The sequence below is a fragment of the Phyllostomus discolor genome, chromosome 4 (genome assembly GCF_004126475.2).
Source record: "Phyllostomus discolor isolate MPI-MPIP mPhyDis1 chromosome 4, mPhyDis1.pri.v3, whole genome shotgun sequence".
Classification (NCBI taxonomy): Eukaryota; Metazoa; Chordata; class Mammalia; order Chiroptera; family Phyllostomidae; genus Phyllostomus; species Phyllostomus discolor.
In genome coordinates this window covers 89626924-89643744 of record NC_040906.2, presented here as the reverse complement: position 1 = coordinate 89643744, position 16821 = coordinate 89626924, and the positions used below count along the sequence as shown (strand labels likewise).

Sequence of the window (16821 nt, the reverse complement as noted above, 5' to 3'; positions counted from 1 at the left end):
ATTCCTTTCCTTTCCACCAATCTCTAACATGGAAAGCTATAATTCTCTGGCGAGGGGCAAAGTGAACCTAGTACAGGGGGACCCCAGGAAAAGGGGGGGTCAATTCGGTAACATTGTGGGACCCACTTCCCTGGTGGTCAATCAGGGAAAATCATGGGAGACCACATATGCAGTAGCTTTAAAGTAATGTTACAGGGTGCAGCCAAGAGGGGGGACCCCAAATGGGCATTAAAATGGGGTCCAGAACTCAAGGTGTCTAGGGATTTTAGGATGTCTTCACCCTACTCCCCACCCCCGGGGTGTGGGTTAGGGGAAGGGACAAATGAGGCAGGGCCTTTGAGAGCTGTTTCGCATAGCAATAGCCTTGTAGCTAACCTCTGGTGTGGTCATTTAACATATCTATAGCCTTTGGCTGGTCACTTAGATATGTTAAATAGCTATGGCCAGGCTCAAGGCCAGGGGGATGGAAAGGGATCTCCCCCCCAAGATGGCACTGGGGGTGGGGCAGGTCCCCTGAGTTACAGCGCCTGCGTGGGAGCTGGGAGAAGACTGGCTCCATGACATGGGGTGACACCTGCCCAGACCCACGATGGCGACCAGAAAAGCTGGAGAAGACAGCAGATTGAGGGCAAGTGTGCCCAACTGTAGGAGGAGTCAGAAATGGGGCTGCAGAAGAAGATTGGCGCTGGGATTTAAACCCAGAGGCGACAGCCATTGAGAAGGGGAACCATGCGGCTGTGGAAGTGCAGAGAGGATCACAGCCATTGGGGAGGGAGAACCACGTGGCCTTGACAGAGTGGGGACTCTCCCTTCCCGCAGCCCTGAGAGACGACCACGTGCCTTTGCCAGAGTGGGGACCCCCACAGCTTTAGAAGGGGGAACCACCACCTGGTTTTAGCAGAGATCTCGGCGAGTCAGCTGAGGGTGCCAGGAACCCAGGGAGGTCTCCCAGTCGAGATGGAGTACTAACTGGGAAGAACCAGAGGACTGCCTGAGCCATGGACTTCTATTTCCTTTCCTGAGATACAGTACTCTGGACTGGGCAAAGGGGGAAGGAAGGAAGGACTGTGTCTGTTTGTGGGGGTTTTAAAAGGGACTTTAGGATTTTTGATAAAGACATTAGGTCACTACTTTAAGTTTGTATAGCATTAAATAAACATTTCCTTTCCTTTTCACGAATCTCTGGCATTGAGAGACCTCTTTCCTCGGGCAGCGGACATGACGGACCTGGGCCTTTTTTTCAATAATAGTATATCATCCCAGGCCCCTCCTTGTTTGTTCTGTAACAGTAATACAACTACTTGTACATGCTCAGTAAAAGCCCACCAAAACTAGCCAGGAAGGATCCACCCTATACGAATAGAGTCCCTCCAGCCCATGAGGTCAATCTCTGCTTGACCTCATGTTAGCCTGCTCCCGTGTCCTCTGCTGTTTGGTTCAATTCTTTGTCCAGATCACCAAGAATCCAGTTACCTGTGCCCACCTGTGACACCTAGAGCACAATCACCTGTATGTGCCCAGGCTTTGGGACTACCATGCTGAAAAGTTCCCACAGGGCTTTGACCACCAAAAGGATGTTTGCATGCACCTCTCTGGGATGGAAAACTGTCTTGGTTAGAACAGGATGTCTTGGACACTGGTGGAAATTGAAACTGGCATACCTACTGAGAACCTTCATATTTTTTACTCAGCCTCACCTCCTCCGGGAAGCCTTCCATGGCTACACTCCCAGCCTCCAATGTAATCTATATATCCCCTTTTCCTTCTTCTGCAGGATTTTTGCTTGTCTCTGACTCAGGTGAACAAAAGTTAACTTTATTTTGCTCTAATTTTTAACATTTCTAACTCCAATTCTGCCAAGAAATTGTAGTAACTTGATTTCAATCATTTCAGGGTTTCCTCTCTGCTCTTTACATGGGAATATGAACTAAGGGAAGTGGAGGGAAGAGGGAACACCTATATAGCCATAACACAGGATGTTGGTAGCCATGAGGCCTGTCATCTGTCCTTAGGCACCTGCTGAGATGCCCCTGGGAAGCAGCCAGGGAGCCCCCATGGAGATTCCCTGCATTCCTGATGGAAGACTTCTTCACTGGGAACCCCTCTGTGGCCCTCGTTGCACAGGGGCAGTGGATTTTCTGAAAGAATAGCTAAGAAATGGAAAAAGCCACACACTTTTCAACCTCTCCCTTTCCCATACCTGGTGCCTCCCTGGAAATGAGGGCTGCTACCCTCTGCTCTCACATTCCATTGCCTCACTTGGTCCTGTCACACCCCAGGGGCCCAGCTCCAAAAGCAGGGCTCAGAGCCTACCTCTGACCTCCTCCCCTCTGACTCGTTCCCTTTGCACAGGCCTGGGAATCTTACCCTGGGCAGGAAACTTTGCTCTCATTCCCCAGCAGTTTCCTCCCAGATCTTTTGTCTCTGCCCAAGTGACTCTTCCCCTAACAATCTGGGAGGGCTTTTGAAAAACAAAAGCCAGGAAGTGACTGCTTTTATTCTGCTGCTCTCATACTACTTCCTATCTTCCAGAAGGAAAGGAACCCTGGCTTAATTGGGGAGAAAAAGGGAAAAGGGGGTGAGAAAATGGAGGAGAAATCCTCTAATGTTTTAGTAGTCCTGCCACTGCATACTCTTGCACTTATTCTTGCCTTACCTGTCCTCACCCTCCTGTCCCAGGATAGGGGTGGCTCTCAGGTGGAGGAAGCAGCTGTGTACCCTTGGCTGCAGGTCTTGTTGCCCCCGGCACTAGCCTGGCCTGTGGCACATCCTCAATGCAGCCCATCAGTAAGGATCTTAAGGCAATCAGAAAAAGCAAAGAGGTAATCTAGTCCCGAAAGGGAGAGGCTTGGAGAAAAACAAAGAGAAATCTGCCAGGAGAAACAGCCTTTAGAGAGATGAACACTTCAATAGAAGCTGGGAGACCTCTGTGCAGGTATACCTTAGAAATGGTGCTTCCACCTTATTTTGGGCAGGTCCTGCCATTGAGTCTGGGAGGCAGAGGGAGACAGAAGAAATCATGGTCTTTGCATTTGACCCTGCCATATGAAACAGCCTACTGATGGATTTGACCATGGGTGATCACTTACTTAACCATTCCAAAGTCTCACTTTCTTCATCTGCAAAGGATATGCACATTGCAGTGCTGTTGTTGAAGATTAAATGAGAATTGGTGTGAAAGTGTTCGCAGTGAAATGGCACCAGGTGTTAGAAAGGTGGAGTCAGACTGGACCTTGGTTTATCAGCTTTGGTATTTGAACTCTGGCTGAGAAAGAATTCAGGACCAACACTAAACCACAGAAAGTTGATTTAGAAAGTCACAGAGGTAGAAGTGAGCCACAGCAGGAATGGACTCAGGAAACCAGTTACAGAGGCAAAAGAAATCTTGTGTTACCAGGAGAGACCTGGTTCTTACAGATGCTGTAAAGAATGACAGATCAGCGAATCTATTAGCATGCAAGTAGGGCTTATTGGTGATCTGTTCTCATGGAACAGAATGGGCCTTGTCGAGGTGGGGGCATGGGAAGGCATTGGTTTAGGGAAAAGCAGGGTAAGGACAGCGAAAGGCTGGGGTGGCAAGTCAGCTGGTTGAGGGGAAGACAGGGTGGCCAGAGTGAGTCCTTTGTTCTGAGGACTTACATAGTTGGCAGGATGGGGGAGATGGGGGTTAGATATTGATTGACAGGTAAAGGTGGTGCCAGCTTTGAAGGGGAGGGAGGGGCATGAATACCTAAAGGTGTTCATGGACTTCTTCCTTTGGGCACTGTGAGCACTCACCAGCCTTTCAGGCCTTGGGATGAAAGCACAGTTTCAAATACTTTCCTTCCTAGATAGTGGAAATGATGCATAGAATTTCAAGGGCTTCCTTCCTTCCTGCCATTACTTCCCCTCTGGCTGCTCATTCTACCATAACTTTCCTCCCTCAGGTAATGGGAACTCAAATCTTTGGGAACTTTGGGCTCAGGACATCTGGGTTAGTGGGTGAGGCCTGTCTTGGTTTGCCATCTATCCTACCTAACACTTGGAATCTAGGAGAGAGAAAAATAAAGGTAAAGTGCAGGGGGCAGGGGGATAAGGAGAAGGGAGGGAGAAAGGTGTAGCTGTGCTCCCAGGAAGTAGAGTCACACTGGGTGCTCCATCTTGAGACTATTTATCAGGAGGTCCCAGAGGAGGATCCCCATAGAATATTCATCAGTTTTCCAGGTGTGTCCTTTTAGGGTCATGGTCTCTACTGATTGATCGGTGCCCGGGCAGAGGGTCATTAGTCAATGCAGCTGGTCCTGCTGTCAGCTCTGCCATCGCTTGTCTGGTTTTGTGGCTTTCCTGAGCCTGAAGCTGACACACTGAGGCCTAAGTGTTATCCCTAGGGGTTAGTGTTTAAGGGCTATTCTCCAGCCCCCTTAGTCGTTCCCCTTCTAAAGGGGTTTAACCCACATGACTAGCAATGTCACAGGTGGACACAGGTAACCAGGTTCTTGGTGATCGGGACAAAGAATTGAACCGAACACCCAGAGTTTATAGCAGAGAACATGGGAGCAGGCTAACTTGAGGTCAAGCAGAGATTGACCTCATGGGCTGGAGGGACTCTACACCTATAGGGTGGATCCTTCCTGGCTACTTTTGGTGGGCTTTTACTGACCATGTACAAGTAGTTATATTACTTTAAAGCTACTGCATATGTGGTCTCCCATGATTTTCCCTGATTGACCACCAGGGAAGTGGGTCCCACAATGTTACCGAATTGACCCCCCCTTTTCCTGGGGTCCCCCTGTACTAGGTTCACTTTGCCCCTCGCCAGAGAATTATAGCTTTCCATGTTAGAGATTGGTGGAAAGGAAAGGAATTATTTATTCAAGTTATACAGACTTAAGAGTAATGACTTAATGTCTTCATCAAAATCCCAAAGTCCCTTAAAACACTCACAAACACACACGGTCCTTCCTTCTCCCCTTTGCCCAGCCTGGGGTACCATATCTCAAGAAAAGAAATAGAAGTCTGTGGCTCAGGCAGCCCCTGGTTCTTCCCAGTAATTTGTGCTCGGCTGGGAGGCCTCCCTTGGTTCCCAGCACCATCAGCTGTGTCACTGGGACCTCCAGTTCTTATTCCAAAACCCCGTGACACCTTCTCATGGCCCACCAGCAAGAGTCCTTTCACCCCTTTCCTTCCTGCAGCATCTCTCCTGCATTCTTCCAAACTGCTAAGAGAGCTCTGCATTGCTGGTACATCTTGCTTTCCAGCTTTCTAAGCCGCACGGCAAAGGGAGACCCAAAGCCGCATGATTCTCCCCTACCAAAGCTGTGTGGCACTTCTCTGCTAAAGCCACGTGGCAGTTATTGTCTTGTCATGGCTGCTGAGCCTGGGTTTAAATCTCAGCGCTAATCATCCTCTACAGCTCCATTTCCAACTCCTGCCACAATCAGCTACACTTGCCAGCACTCCCACATTTTCCAGCTTTTCTGGGCTGCCATAGTAAGTCTGGTCAGGCGTGAGGGCCAATCATTTCTAAGCTCTCACGCAGGCTTTGTAACCACGGGGAGTTGCTTCCCAGTTACATCTTGGGTGGAAGTCACTCCCTTCTCCCTGGCTCAAAGCAAGGCCACAGCTATTTAACATATCTATGAAGCCAGTTAAAAGTTATAGATATGTTAAATGACTGTTCTAGAGGTTATCTGAAAGACTTGCTATGCAAAACAACTCAATGGCCCTGCTCCATGTATCCCATCCCCCAGCTCAGACTTGTGTGGGTGAGGACATCCCATATATTTTTAATATTTTCTGGACACCCTGAGTTCTGGACTCCATTACAAATCCTTCTTTTGGGGACCCCCTGGCTGCATCCTCTTACACAGGTATGATGTACAGGACTGCAGCAGCCAGGCTGGGCACTCTCTCGAGGATGCTGTGGCTGGCCAGCAGGGGGAGCAAGCTCACCACAGCCCAAGGCCCAGGGGCCTCAGGGAGAAAAGTAGGTAGAAGCCCAGAAGGCTGTCTTCTGGTATTTAATAGTTTTCTAGGGCATGGGTACATTCGTGAGTGCCAAACTCAACCCTGGGTTTCCCTCCACCTTCCCTCAGCCCTGAGCCCAGCCTTAGATTTTCTGAAGCACTGTTCTTTCAGTTACTGCCCAAGCCTTCTCCTGACTTGCAAATGGGCAAAGCAAGGTTAGGACTTAATGACCCAAAGTTGTTTCCAGGGATCCTGGAATGGCTGGGCTTCTGGTATTTCTCACCTAGACTCTCCGAGCCTCTATGGAGAGACGTCCATGAACTGCATCACTAAAAGTGGCAGGTATAGAAGAATAATTATGGGCAAAGACGCCCCTTGTAGTAATTGAACAGAAAGAAATCTAAGCCTCCACTAACATTACTGCTGCCGCTACTGCTGTTATTAATCAGGAATTGGGGTCCTGCTGCCTTCTGCCACCCTCTGGGCAAAATTCCAGAGGCAAAGGTTTGGTGATAAAGGAAAGGAATCTTTATTCAAAAGCTTCAAAATTTTGGAATAACAGCTTTCCACATGCTTTAGTCACTTAAGCTAAACTCTTTAACTCTTTAGTTACAGCTTTAACCACTTAAACCTAACAATTAAGGCTAAGCTCTTAACACCTGAGTTCTCCTGTCATTCCCCATAGTTGTAATTTTCTTATTTCTATAGGGTTAGTTTACAAACTAAAACAACATAAGATACAAAAGCTACACAATTTTGTAACAATGGCAGACTTCTGCCTCAGGGCCTGTCCCCTCCAGAACACCCAAGGAAGAATAACTCTGCCACCCTCTGGCAGCCCAGTGGACCCTAGGCTGTGCCTGGAGTTTCTTCCCATCCAAAAATATCAGTTGGGAACACAGCCAGCCACGGCATAATCATCCAGGCATCCTCGAGGAGGAAGAAAGCCAGAGAGAGGCAGCCCGAGGGCCCTTCTTTTATTTCAAATCTTCTGGCCCATATTTCCATGTGCTCTGGAGTCATTCAACTTCTCAGCCAATCCTGTCCTAGACTGTTTACCATTGCCTTGGACAAACACCTCCTATGGCCCCTCCCTACCTCCTCTTATTCCTCCCCAGTGATCTGATCAGGTCTCTCAGTATCACAGCTACTACTAATAATAAATTGTAGACCCACCAAATGATGAAATATTACTTAGCCATTAAGAATACTGTCTTTAGCCCTGGCTGATGTAGTTCAGTGGATTGAGCACCAGCCTATGAAACAAAGGGTTGCCGGTTTGATTCCCAGTCAGGGCACATGCCTGGGTTGCAGGCCAGGTCTTTAGTGTGGGGGGTGTGAGAGGCAACCACACATTGATGTTTCTTTCCCTCTCTTTATCCTTCCCTTCCCCTCTCTCTAAAAATAAATAAAATCTTTAAAAAAAAAAGAATTCTGTCTTCAAAGGACATTTAATGACATGGCATAGCAATCATAATATAATGTGCTATGTGCTAATTCTTCTCCCTTTGTCTTTGCAGAAGCATTTTCTGCTTTGCTTTACACCCTAGGAAGTCAACCCCAGCACATGGCTTTATCCTGACTCCCTTGCCTCCAACTGAATTGGGTTCAGCCACTAAAGATACCAGCAGGAAATGCAAGGGTAGGAGAGGTCAGGTTGTGTCTTCTCCACTCTCCTTGTCTCAGCACCTCTAGGATCTATAGCTCCTGCTAGGCATCCCTCCTCTAAGCCTGCAGCTTCCTCTGGGCTCTGGTACCACCATTTTACCCCTTTGCCCTTTTAGCCAAGGTGGTAACAGCTCCCTGCTATGGTCTGCTCCTGCGTGCCTCAGCATCCTTTGTTGGATCCCTTCAGCTTACCTGCATCTCAGTAAATCACCCTTCACTAAATGACTCTTCATTTGAGCCATCAGAGTGAGTGCTGTTTCCTGTCAGGATTCTGACTGGAAACATGTTAAAAGAAAAAAGAATACAGAGCTTTGTATAGAAGAAAAGACCAGACGCTTTATCTGCATTATTCCCCTGAACCCTCACAGCACTGTAGTGGAGTGCAGTTGAAAGGAGTATTGATACCAGATTCAAATTTAGAAAGTGTTTGAAGGAATAGTCTAACAGTGTCTATCAAAAGGGAAGAATATGCTGACAAAGGATGGTTAAAAAGGCACACAACATTTATTTCATTTTAAAATTGCCATAAGTTACATATTGTATTTTTTAATGCATAATATTTTAATTCTTTCAAGAATGGGTTTCTAAGAAGAGGAGGAAGCTGCTTGATAAAGTAGGCCACATGAGCTCAGATGACCTGATTTTTCCCTACACCAAATTCTAACCCAACTCAAAATAGGAGGTGACTTAATTTCTTAGAATCCCAGCTCCACCACTGTGTGACCTCTGTTTTTTTAATCTGTGAAACGATCGGATTAATACTGACCATAAGGGTCATTGTGATGATGATGAGACAGTATATGAAAAGTGTCTGGCCCTGTGCCCAGGTCTTTACAACTGTGATTTCCCCTTCTATCCTTCAACCATGTTGAGGAGGAAAAGTTACTGCTATGGCTGCCTGGTAAAGAAGAAATGAGGTGTGAGAGACAAAAGCTTTATACTGTGCCCAGTGCCCAGCGCAGGATAGCAACCCTTAATAGTTGACAAACCAGTGAAGGAAAAATAACGAGTATCTTAGCCAGATCTTCCCCAGGTTGGGCTCCAGACAATTCTCCATAGCCTCATCTCTTTCTCCAAAGGATCTTTATTCTCTGTCCCATTGTATTAGTTTTTTTATTGCTGTGTAAAAAATTTCTACAAACTTAGTGGCTTAAAGCAACACACATATATCATCTCAGAGTTTCTGGGCACAGACTAGCTGAGACTGCTGCTCAGGTGACAAGCTGCAATCAAGGGACTGACAGGGCTGCGCTCTTATCTGAAGGCTTGACTGGAGTTGGTCCCAGACATGGACACAGGCAGTTGACTCTCAAGATCACACACACTCATTCAGCTTGCTGACAGAATTCATCTCCTGAGATGTAGGATGAAGGTTCCCATTTTCTTACAGCTGTCGGCAAAAGCCCCTCTCAGCTCCTAGAGGCTGCCCACAGTTCCTTGCCAACTGACCATCTCACCACATGCAGCTTCCTTCTCCAAAGTCAGCAGAGAAGAATCTCTCTCCAGTCTACTTAGAGCTGTGTGTGTGTAACGCACATGTATAGGGTCACTTCTGCCATATACAGGCATGCCTTGGAGATGTTGCAGGACCACCACATAAAGTGATATTGCATTAAACTAAGTCACATAAATTTTTGGTTTCCCAATGCATATAAAAGTTATGTTTACACTATGTTGTAGTCTATTAAGTGTGCAATAGCATTATGTCTAATAAAACAATGTACATACCTTAATTTAAACATGCCTTATTGCTAAAAAATGCTAACCATCATCTGAGCCTTCAGTGAGTCATAATCTTTTTGTTGGTGAAGGGTTTTACCTTCAATTTGTGAAAAATACAGTAGCTGCAAAGCATAATAAAGTGAAGCACAATAAAACAAGGTATGCCTGTAATGCAACCTTATAAGGGGAGTGACAGTCCACTTCCTTTGCCATATCCTATTGGTTAGAAGTGAGTCCCAGGTCCTTCCCACACTCAGTAGGAGAGGGTGGGAATTAGACAGAGTATGACTCATTGCAGGTCAGAGTATGTGAACCACACCTATCCCCTCAGAGTCCTGTTATCCTTTGGGTGATGAACAAACAGGTGTAGGAGACCGTTCTAGATGGCGTGAACCCAGGTCCCACTCAGAGATGCACAGGACCCATGCCCACAGATAGGTTCTCCCGTGGGGAATCAGGCCTGCAGTGTGCCTAGGCCACTTTGAGTCTTGCTCTTGCTAAAAAACTCCCTCACCCTGAATTGAGGACATTTACTGCAAAGTAACTTCCTAAAATCCATGCTAAACCTTGCAAGGATGAGTGTAACGGGTTCAACCACTTTTGCCTTTTCATTTGCAAATATCCCTCTTCTGTGATGTGATTAGCGGCATTGGCTCCTTTGTTTTCTGTAAAAGGTAACCACTTAAAGCGAAGCTGTGCATAGTAAATGAGGACCATCATGTAATGTGCCAAGAAACCCAATAAAGGCCAGTAACGGCAAGGGCTAAGGCTTTTGCATCCCTTGAGAGAAAAGCCATGCTGTCCCTTTTCCTACACTGGATTCGGTAGTCCAAGTGAATGTCTCATTTCATCAATAATGACATGGACACTGCGGGCCAGTGTCTGCATCAAACAGGTATTATCCTTCCATGAACATTTGCATTTTTATCAGGACATTTAGGAAATAACATTCTTTATCCCAAGATAATTGTGATACTAGCAGGTATACATACTAGTTATGTTTGTTGCTGGTTTCCTTTGGGTTGACAGAGGAAGAGGTGGTCTCACCCCAGGAAGAAGCCATTAAACTCTTCAGATTCACTACTCACTTATCCACATCGATTTGCCCAGTTATTGGCATATATTTCTTGAATATCTGCTGTGTGATATACATAGTCTCTTCCTTGGTAGCCAACTTATTTACTTCCTTCTTTTCCTTCTGTGGAGTGAAAGCATATTTCTTTGCTTTGAGTTAAGGTATAGGTTAAATTGCAAATCACATAAAACCCTTCAGTCCCTTCAGTGGCTAAAAATAAGTAAGGGATCTATTTGAATCACCTAACAAGAAGCCCAGGGGTAGGCAGCCCAGGGCTGGTGCAGCTGCTCAAAAATGTCAGCATTATTCCAGACTCCCTCTTGCACCAGCATCTAACTTTAGTCCTCATTGTCACAAGCCTGCTGCTACTTCACCAGACATTGCATCCATATCTTACACAGGCAGAAGCAGGGAAAGCAATGAAACCTGCCTTTTTATTCTGAAAGGCTCACCTTCCACAAGGACTTCCAGCTACATCTTATTAGCTAGAACTTGATCAGATGGCCACCAGTAACTCCAAGAGAACTAGGGAAGTAAATTTTTAAACTGGGCACTTTGCCAGTAGGAGCAAAATCAAGGTTCTGTTACTAGGAAAATGGGAAATGGACTTAGGGTAGGTCATCAGTAAGACCACTGTGGGATCTTAGGCCTAATCTCCATGGTCTACAGCTGATAGTTCTGCAGTGATGGCAGTTGATTCTTTCTGGGACCTTTTCACCAGCCTAGGCTGACACAGAGATACTCTTGGTTTACTTATTAGAAAGGCATTGCCTGAGCAACCAGCAGCTGCTAGAAAATGGAACTAATGCTCTTCTACCCCAAGAGCCTGTCATTCAGAACTTGATAGGGTGATAAGGGGTATCCATGGCCAGCCTCCATGCTTTAGGGTAAACAGTGCTTTAGGGCAGAGATCAATTTTCCTTCCCTTTAAAAAACACACCACACACAAATGTTGAGAGAGTCTCACACAAGCCCTAAACCTGTTTGCCCTCTGGCCGATTTCACTTGCTCCCTCTCTGCTCTGGTTGTGAGGGGCTGACTCCTGATAATTTCCTTTTGATTGTAGGTTATTCTTGGCTAAGAAGGAGCACTGGCAGGAGATTGGAGGATGGGAGGAAGGAAGAGGGGTTTTCCCCTCCTTTCCACTGTGGGTAATATCACCACAGCAGCTGTGGCTCCATGGTAACTCCAGCACTCGCCCACCCCTATCCCTTCCCCTACCGCCACCACCACCAAAGGCCTAGTGTGGTTTCTACTTTGCTAAGCAACCCTAGTCCCTGGGCTCCAGGGACAGCACCTTCTTGTGTTGTCCCTCCAGCCATCCAGTCCAGCCGGGGGCTGGCACTGTCTGGCTCTAATCTCTGGGTTCTCTGCTGGGCTCCTCAGTCTCCCATCTCCTGTGTGACTAATACCCTGTGTCAAATCCCTCTGTTTTAAATATTTAAGCGGTTTTTGCCTCCTCATTAGGTTCTGACTCATGCAAACAGTGCAATAAACACCCAAAGACTCGTCACTTAGATTTAACAATGTTTGCCACTCTGCCTGACTCCATCAATTTTTATTTTTGTAAGGAAAAACATTCCAGACATCACGATATTGCTTTCAGTATGATTTCAGTATGTATCTCTAAAAGAAAAGAACATTTTCTTACATAACAAGCATATTTAAATTTTTCCCACCTATGTTCCCACATTAACATACTTAACAAAATGAGCAGGTTTCTTATGGTCATCTAATGTCCAACCCATATTTAAATTCTCCCAATTGTTCCAAAGGTATTTATTTTACAGTTAGTCTGTTTGAATGAAAATTCAAACAAGGTCCATGTAGTACGTTTGGTAGGTAGGTTTCCTGAGTGGCTTTTCATTTTGAACAGTCCTTCCGCCACAAGATGTCACACACATAAACATACACACACACACTGAGAGCACAGCCATACCGAGCCTCTGACTCCACCTGTCCGTGCCCACTTCTCCCACAGCCCCTTACACAAATAAACTGCTTTCTCAGCATCAGTCCACAGCCTCTCACAAGGCACAGACCCTCTCCCCCCACACTGAACTCTGGACCACACAGGCTACAAGTCACTGCGCCACAGCTTAGTATTTAACTCTTTTTAATGTTTTCTATAATTTGTTGTTTTGTTTTCCTAATAGTGTGTAAAGCCACATGGAAGCAATAACTAAGCCTCTTGACTTTTAACCACGAAGGGATCTTAAAGGTCATCTCATCTAAGTCATGACAATTTTTTTATAGATTTACAAATTCTATATACAAGTCAGACATCATCCCTCATTTTACAGGTGAGGAAACCAAGGCCAGGGACATTGCATAATTTATCCAGGAACACACACCAGCCAACTGCACAGCATGCAATCCATCTGCGGTGGGTTTTCCACTGGACCATGCACCTCTGTCTTCCCATTCTCCTGAAACATAGGAATGCTCACTAAATGGCCATTGCCTGATAGATGGGTTAAGGCTCTGGATCTGATTTTTAATTACTTGAGGTGAGTGAAATTGTGGCTATTTAGAGATACTTGTTGAAAGTAAATGATTGGTAGTTTCTGGCCAAAAATCCAACTCTATACTGCAATCCCTTTGAATTTTCAGGGAGTGTTTGACCCACTGGGAACCAGAAGACTTTAGTGATGGCTAATAGTCAGCCAGCTAATCTTAGGGAAAAGAGTCCCAAAAAGAAAATATCAAAATATACTATACTTGTAAACCCACAGAGACAGAAAATAGTTCAATGGTTCCAGGGCCTGGGGAGAGGGAAGAATGGAAGTATCTGACTGATGGGCATAGGGTTTCACTTTGGGGTAATTGAAATGTTTTGAAATTGTATCAATGTAATGGTTGCATAATGTTGTCAATGTACTGAATACCAATGAACTTTTCACTTTAAAGTGGTCAATTTTGTTATGTGGATTTCAGCCCAATAAAAATATAGTACACTTAACAGTATTAATGTCTTAACTGAGCTCCTCTAGACCTGCACACCAGCCTTCCCACCATCTCAGACTATGTAAGTGGATGATGAGATTTGAGTTAGGGGGAGCACTGTATGGGGACTATTTTGCCTCTTCCCTTCTCAGTTAAGTGAAGCACTTTGAGAGGATCACACTTGGAGATCGATCAGAGGTGCCTGTTAGAAGCATATTCCTGGGTTGGAGAGAGGCTTTGGGGCAAGATGGAGAGGCTGCAGTGGTGTAGCTTGTGCGCCCAAGCAGCATCTGTGAGTATCATGGGACCGTAGGTTTCCGGGGCTGTCCTACCAGCACTACCTCTCCCCAAGAAAGCCAACCCAGGAAAAGGGACTCCAGCTGTCAGAGGAGGCTGAGGAGAGGCAGAAGGAGGGCCCCACAGTTACTCCTCTTGGGACATAGTATTTGGACACCTGCCATCCTGAGAACAGCAATAGAGAACCCACAAAACCCACAGAAGAAGTTGTAATCACATGCCTAGTAAAGCGAAAAGATGCTCTTATCCTCTCCCCCACCCCGTCTTCAAGTCCCCAAGCACAGGAAGAGAAAGGAGCTAAAAGGGTGAGGAGAGATATAAGAAACAGCCTCACCGCCCCCCCCCCCCCGACCTCACACCCAGGCCCCTGGCTAAGGGCAGGCTAGTGCTAGGAGGAGGGCAGGCAGTGGACATTACATCAAATTCAAGATTTAAGATCCTGAAAAGGAACTAGACTAGGTAGGATTTGTTGGTTTGTTCTTTAATAGTTGAAAGCAACCAAAAAGTTCTGGGACCAGGCCAAAATTGTATTAAGAATTGTGAGAAAGATATTGATATAAATCTCTAAAAGATTTAGAGAAAAAAATAAAACTATTTCATGTTTATGTCCCATGGAGTTCAACTGTTGTTTAGTCTGAGTCTGTCTGTCATCTGTAAAGTGAGGAAAGTAATGTCTTCGTGTTGGGTAGTTGCAGATGTTCAATGGAATAATCAGTATTTGTAAAGCCCCTGACACATAGGCAGCCATAAAATGAGAAATGGAGCAGCAGCTTTCAGAAAGCAGGTCAATTTTCTTGGCAGAAACACCCATATACCAAAGAAATTAATACTTTTGAACAAGGCTCAGCTTTTCTGATCCCTTGGGACTTGAAATACGGATAATTTTTCCTCCTAAGGAAGGCTTCTTTTACTAATTGAAAAGCTGTACAGAGAAAAGACCATATGAGGAGGACACAGTGAGAAGGCTACCACCTGCAAGCCAAAGAGAGAGGCCTCAGGAGAAACCAAATCAGCTGACACCTTGATCTTAGACTTCAAAAACTGTAAAAAAATAAATTTTTGTGTTTTAAGCCCACCAGTCTGTGATATTTTGCTATGGCAGCCTGAGCAGACTGATACACTCAAAGACATTTTTTTGTTCAGTGGAATATAGATATAACTGACAGAGTGACAGCTCCTATCTGAGGCCTTGTGGACCAAAATTAATTTTAGAATGTAATGAAAATAAAGGCGCTGCTTGGTGTAGCTCAGTGGATTCAGTGCCAGCCTGCGAAACAAAGTGTCACTGGGTCAGATTCCCAGTCAGGGCACATGCCTGGGTTGCAGGCCATGTCCCCAGTAGGGGGTGTGCTAGAGGCAACCACACATTGATGTTTTACTCTCCTTTCTCCCTCCCTTCCTCTCTCTCTAAAAAGAAATAAAAATCTTAAAAAAAAGAAAAGAAAAAAGCATTACCCTGGCTGGGTGTCTTGGTTGGGGCATTGTCCCATACACTGAAAGTTTGCAGGTTCCATTACCAGTATATAACCTGCAAACTGCGCCCTAGGTACCTAGGTTGTGGGTTCAGTTGGGGCGCATAGGGAGGCAACCGACTGATGTTTCTCTCTCACATCAACATGTCTCTCTCTCCCTCTCTCTCTCTCTCTCTCTCTCCCCCCCCTTTCCGTCTAACTAAAATCATTAAATATGTCCTTGGGTGAGGATTAAAAAATAAATAAATCAGTGGTCTCCAAAGTGTCTAGTTAAATTGATTTATGGATTATAAAAACAATTAAAAGAAAAGAATAAAAGCATTTATTTGAGTACAAAGAGCTGTTGCTTAGGAGACACAGATTCAGGTAGCAACCTAAATTGTGCTCTGCAGAAACAAAGGAGAGGCTATGTTTTATAGAGAAACTTGCAGCCCATAGCTCCCATTTTTGTTTCTTTCATACGAATGAGGCTTCCAAATCATGTAGGTGTGATTGGTTCAAATTGTGCAGTTCTTCTTGGTCAGTATAGATGCAAATAAGTATATAATTTGTGCAGTTCTGATTGGATGGTGCAGGTCTCAGTCCACTGGTGGAAAGATAAAACTAGGAACTTTCTTATAGTGGTTTATTCTTGCACTGTAAACAGGCAGGAAATGCCATAGGAAGCTGAGAGCTCAGCCTGTGGCTTTTCCCAAAATGCAGTGTGTGAGAGGCTTTGCTCAGCAATAGCCACCAGACTCTGGTTATGAATTTGGGCTCAGGTAACCATGAGAAGATCATTTTGACATATGTAATTCTTCTCAGGGTTCACAACCTCAAGAAGCATCATACATTTCTGCCCATGCTCATGTGCCCCTGCCATTTGCCATGAAAAGGGCATGCCCTGGGTACCCACTGGCCCAAGGAAGAGGGGAGAATGTGGAGCAGTTGTCAAACCAACCAGCAGCATCAGCCTGAGGTCAAAGTCAGGAGTCCACAGCCTGGAGCTCAGCCTGGAGCTCAGCCTGGTCCAGGTGCCTTACAGCCAACCGTTCTACACCACTGAGGTTTGACAAAGTCATCAACCAAAAAAAAAAAAAAAAGAAGAAGAAGAAAGAAAGAAAGAAAAGAAAAGAAAAACTCCCTCATGGATCTGCTGTGAGAATTAAATGAATAATATGTGAAAAAACTGGTATTATTTTTTAGTAAAGAGATCAAGCCTCATTCAGTCAAACTGGAGAAATAACCAGTGACATCCTTTGAACAGTGATCACATAATGAGTGTTCATTAATGATGAGGAGAGTGAGGAACCTGGATTACGAAATATTTTTAAAAGGATCAGCTGTCTTACTTTCAAGTTACATACATAACTAACATTCATCAGAGTTCAATACTATCAAAATTTTGTCTATGTTGTGGTTATGGCTTAGACCCTGGCAGGAACTAGCTGTCGCATTGGTCTCTTGTTGTCCCCTCTGCAAATTTTTACTTTAGACCCACAAAGGAATTCCTCTTGCTGATTGCTAAGTTTGGTCAACTTTCATATTACTGGGGCCCAAATTAATTACAAATAGGGCGTTTGGTATTCTTATTATACCTTTCCCCTTCTCTCACCCTGCCCCTCAACTTTGGGACTGTACCTCATTTAATCAAATCCTCGCCATGATGCTATGAGGTAGCTGTTATTCTCCTCCACTTTACAGGTGAGAAATCTG

At 45.3% G+C, this 16821-nt stretch overlaps 1 long non-coding RNA gene across 2 annotated transcripts; it reads left to right on the top strand.

Moving 5' to 3' along the window:
• The first annotated feature begins 8457 nt into the window (after positions 1-8457).
• On the top strand, positions 8458-16191 carry LOC118500130. Of its 2 annotated transcripts, none has more exons than XR_004902661.1 (3): positions 8458-9700; positions 10232-13439; positions 15931-16191. It is a non-coding gene; the product is annotated as an uncharacterized LOC118500130 (long non-coding RNA). The 2 variants fall into 2 exon arrangements; XR_004902662.1 differs by lacking the exon at positions 15931-16191 and adding an exon at positions 14551-14945 and having other exon boundaries at positions 10232-12921.
• The last annotated feature ends 630 nt before the right edge of the window (positions 16192-16821 follow it).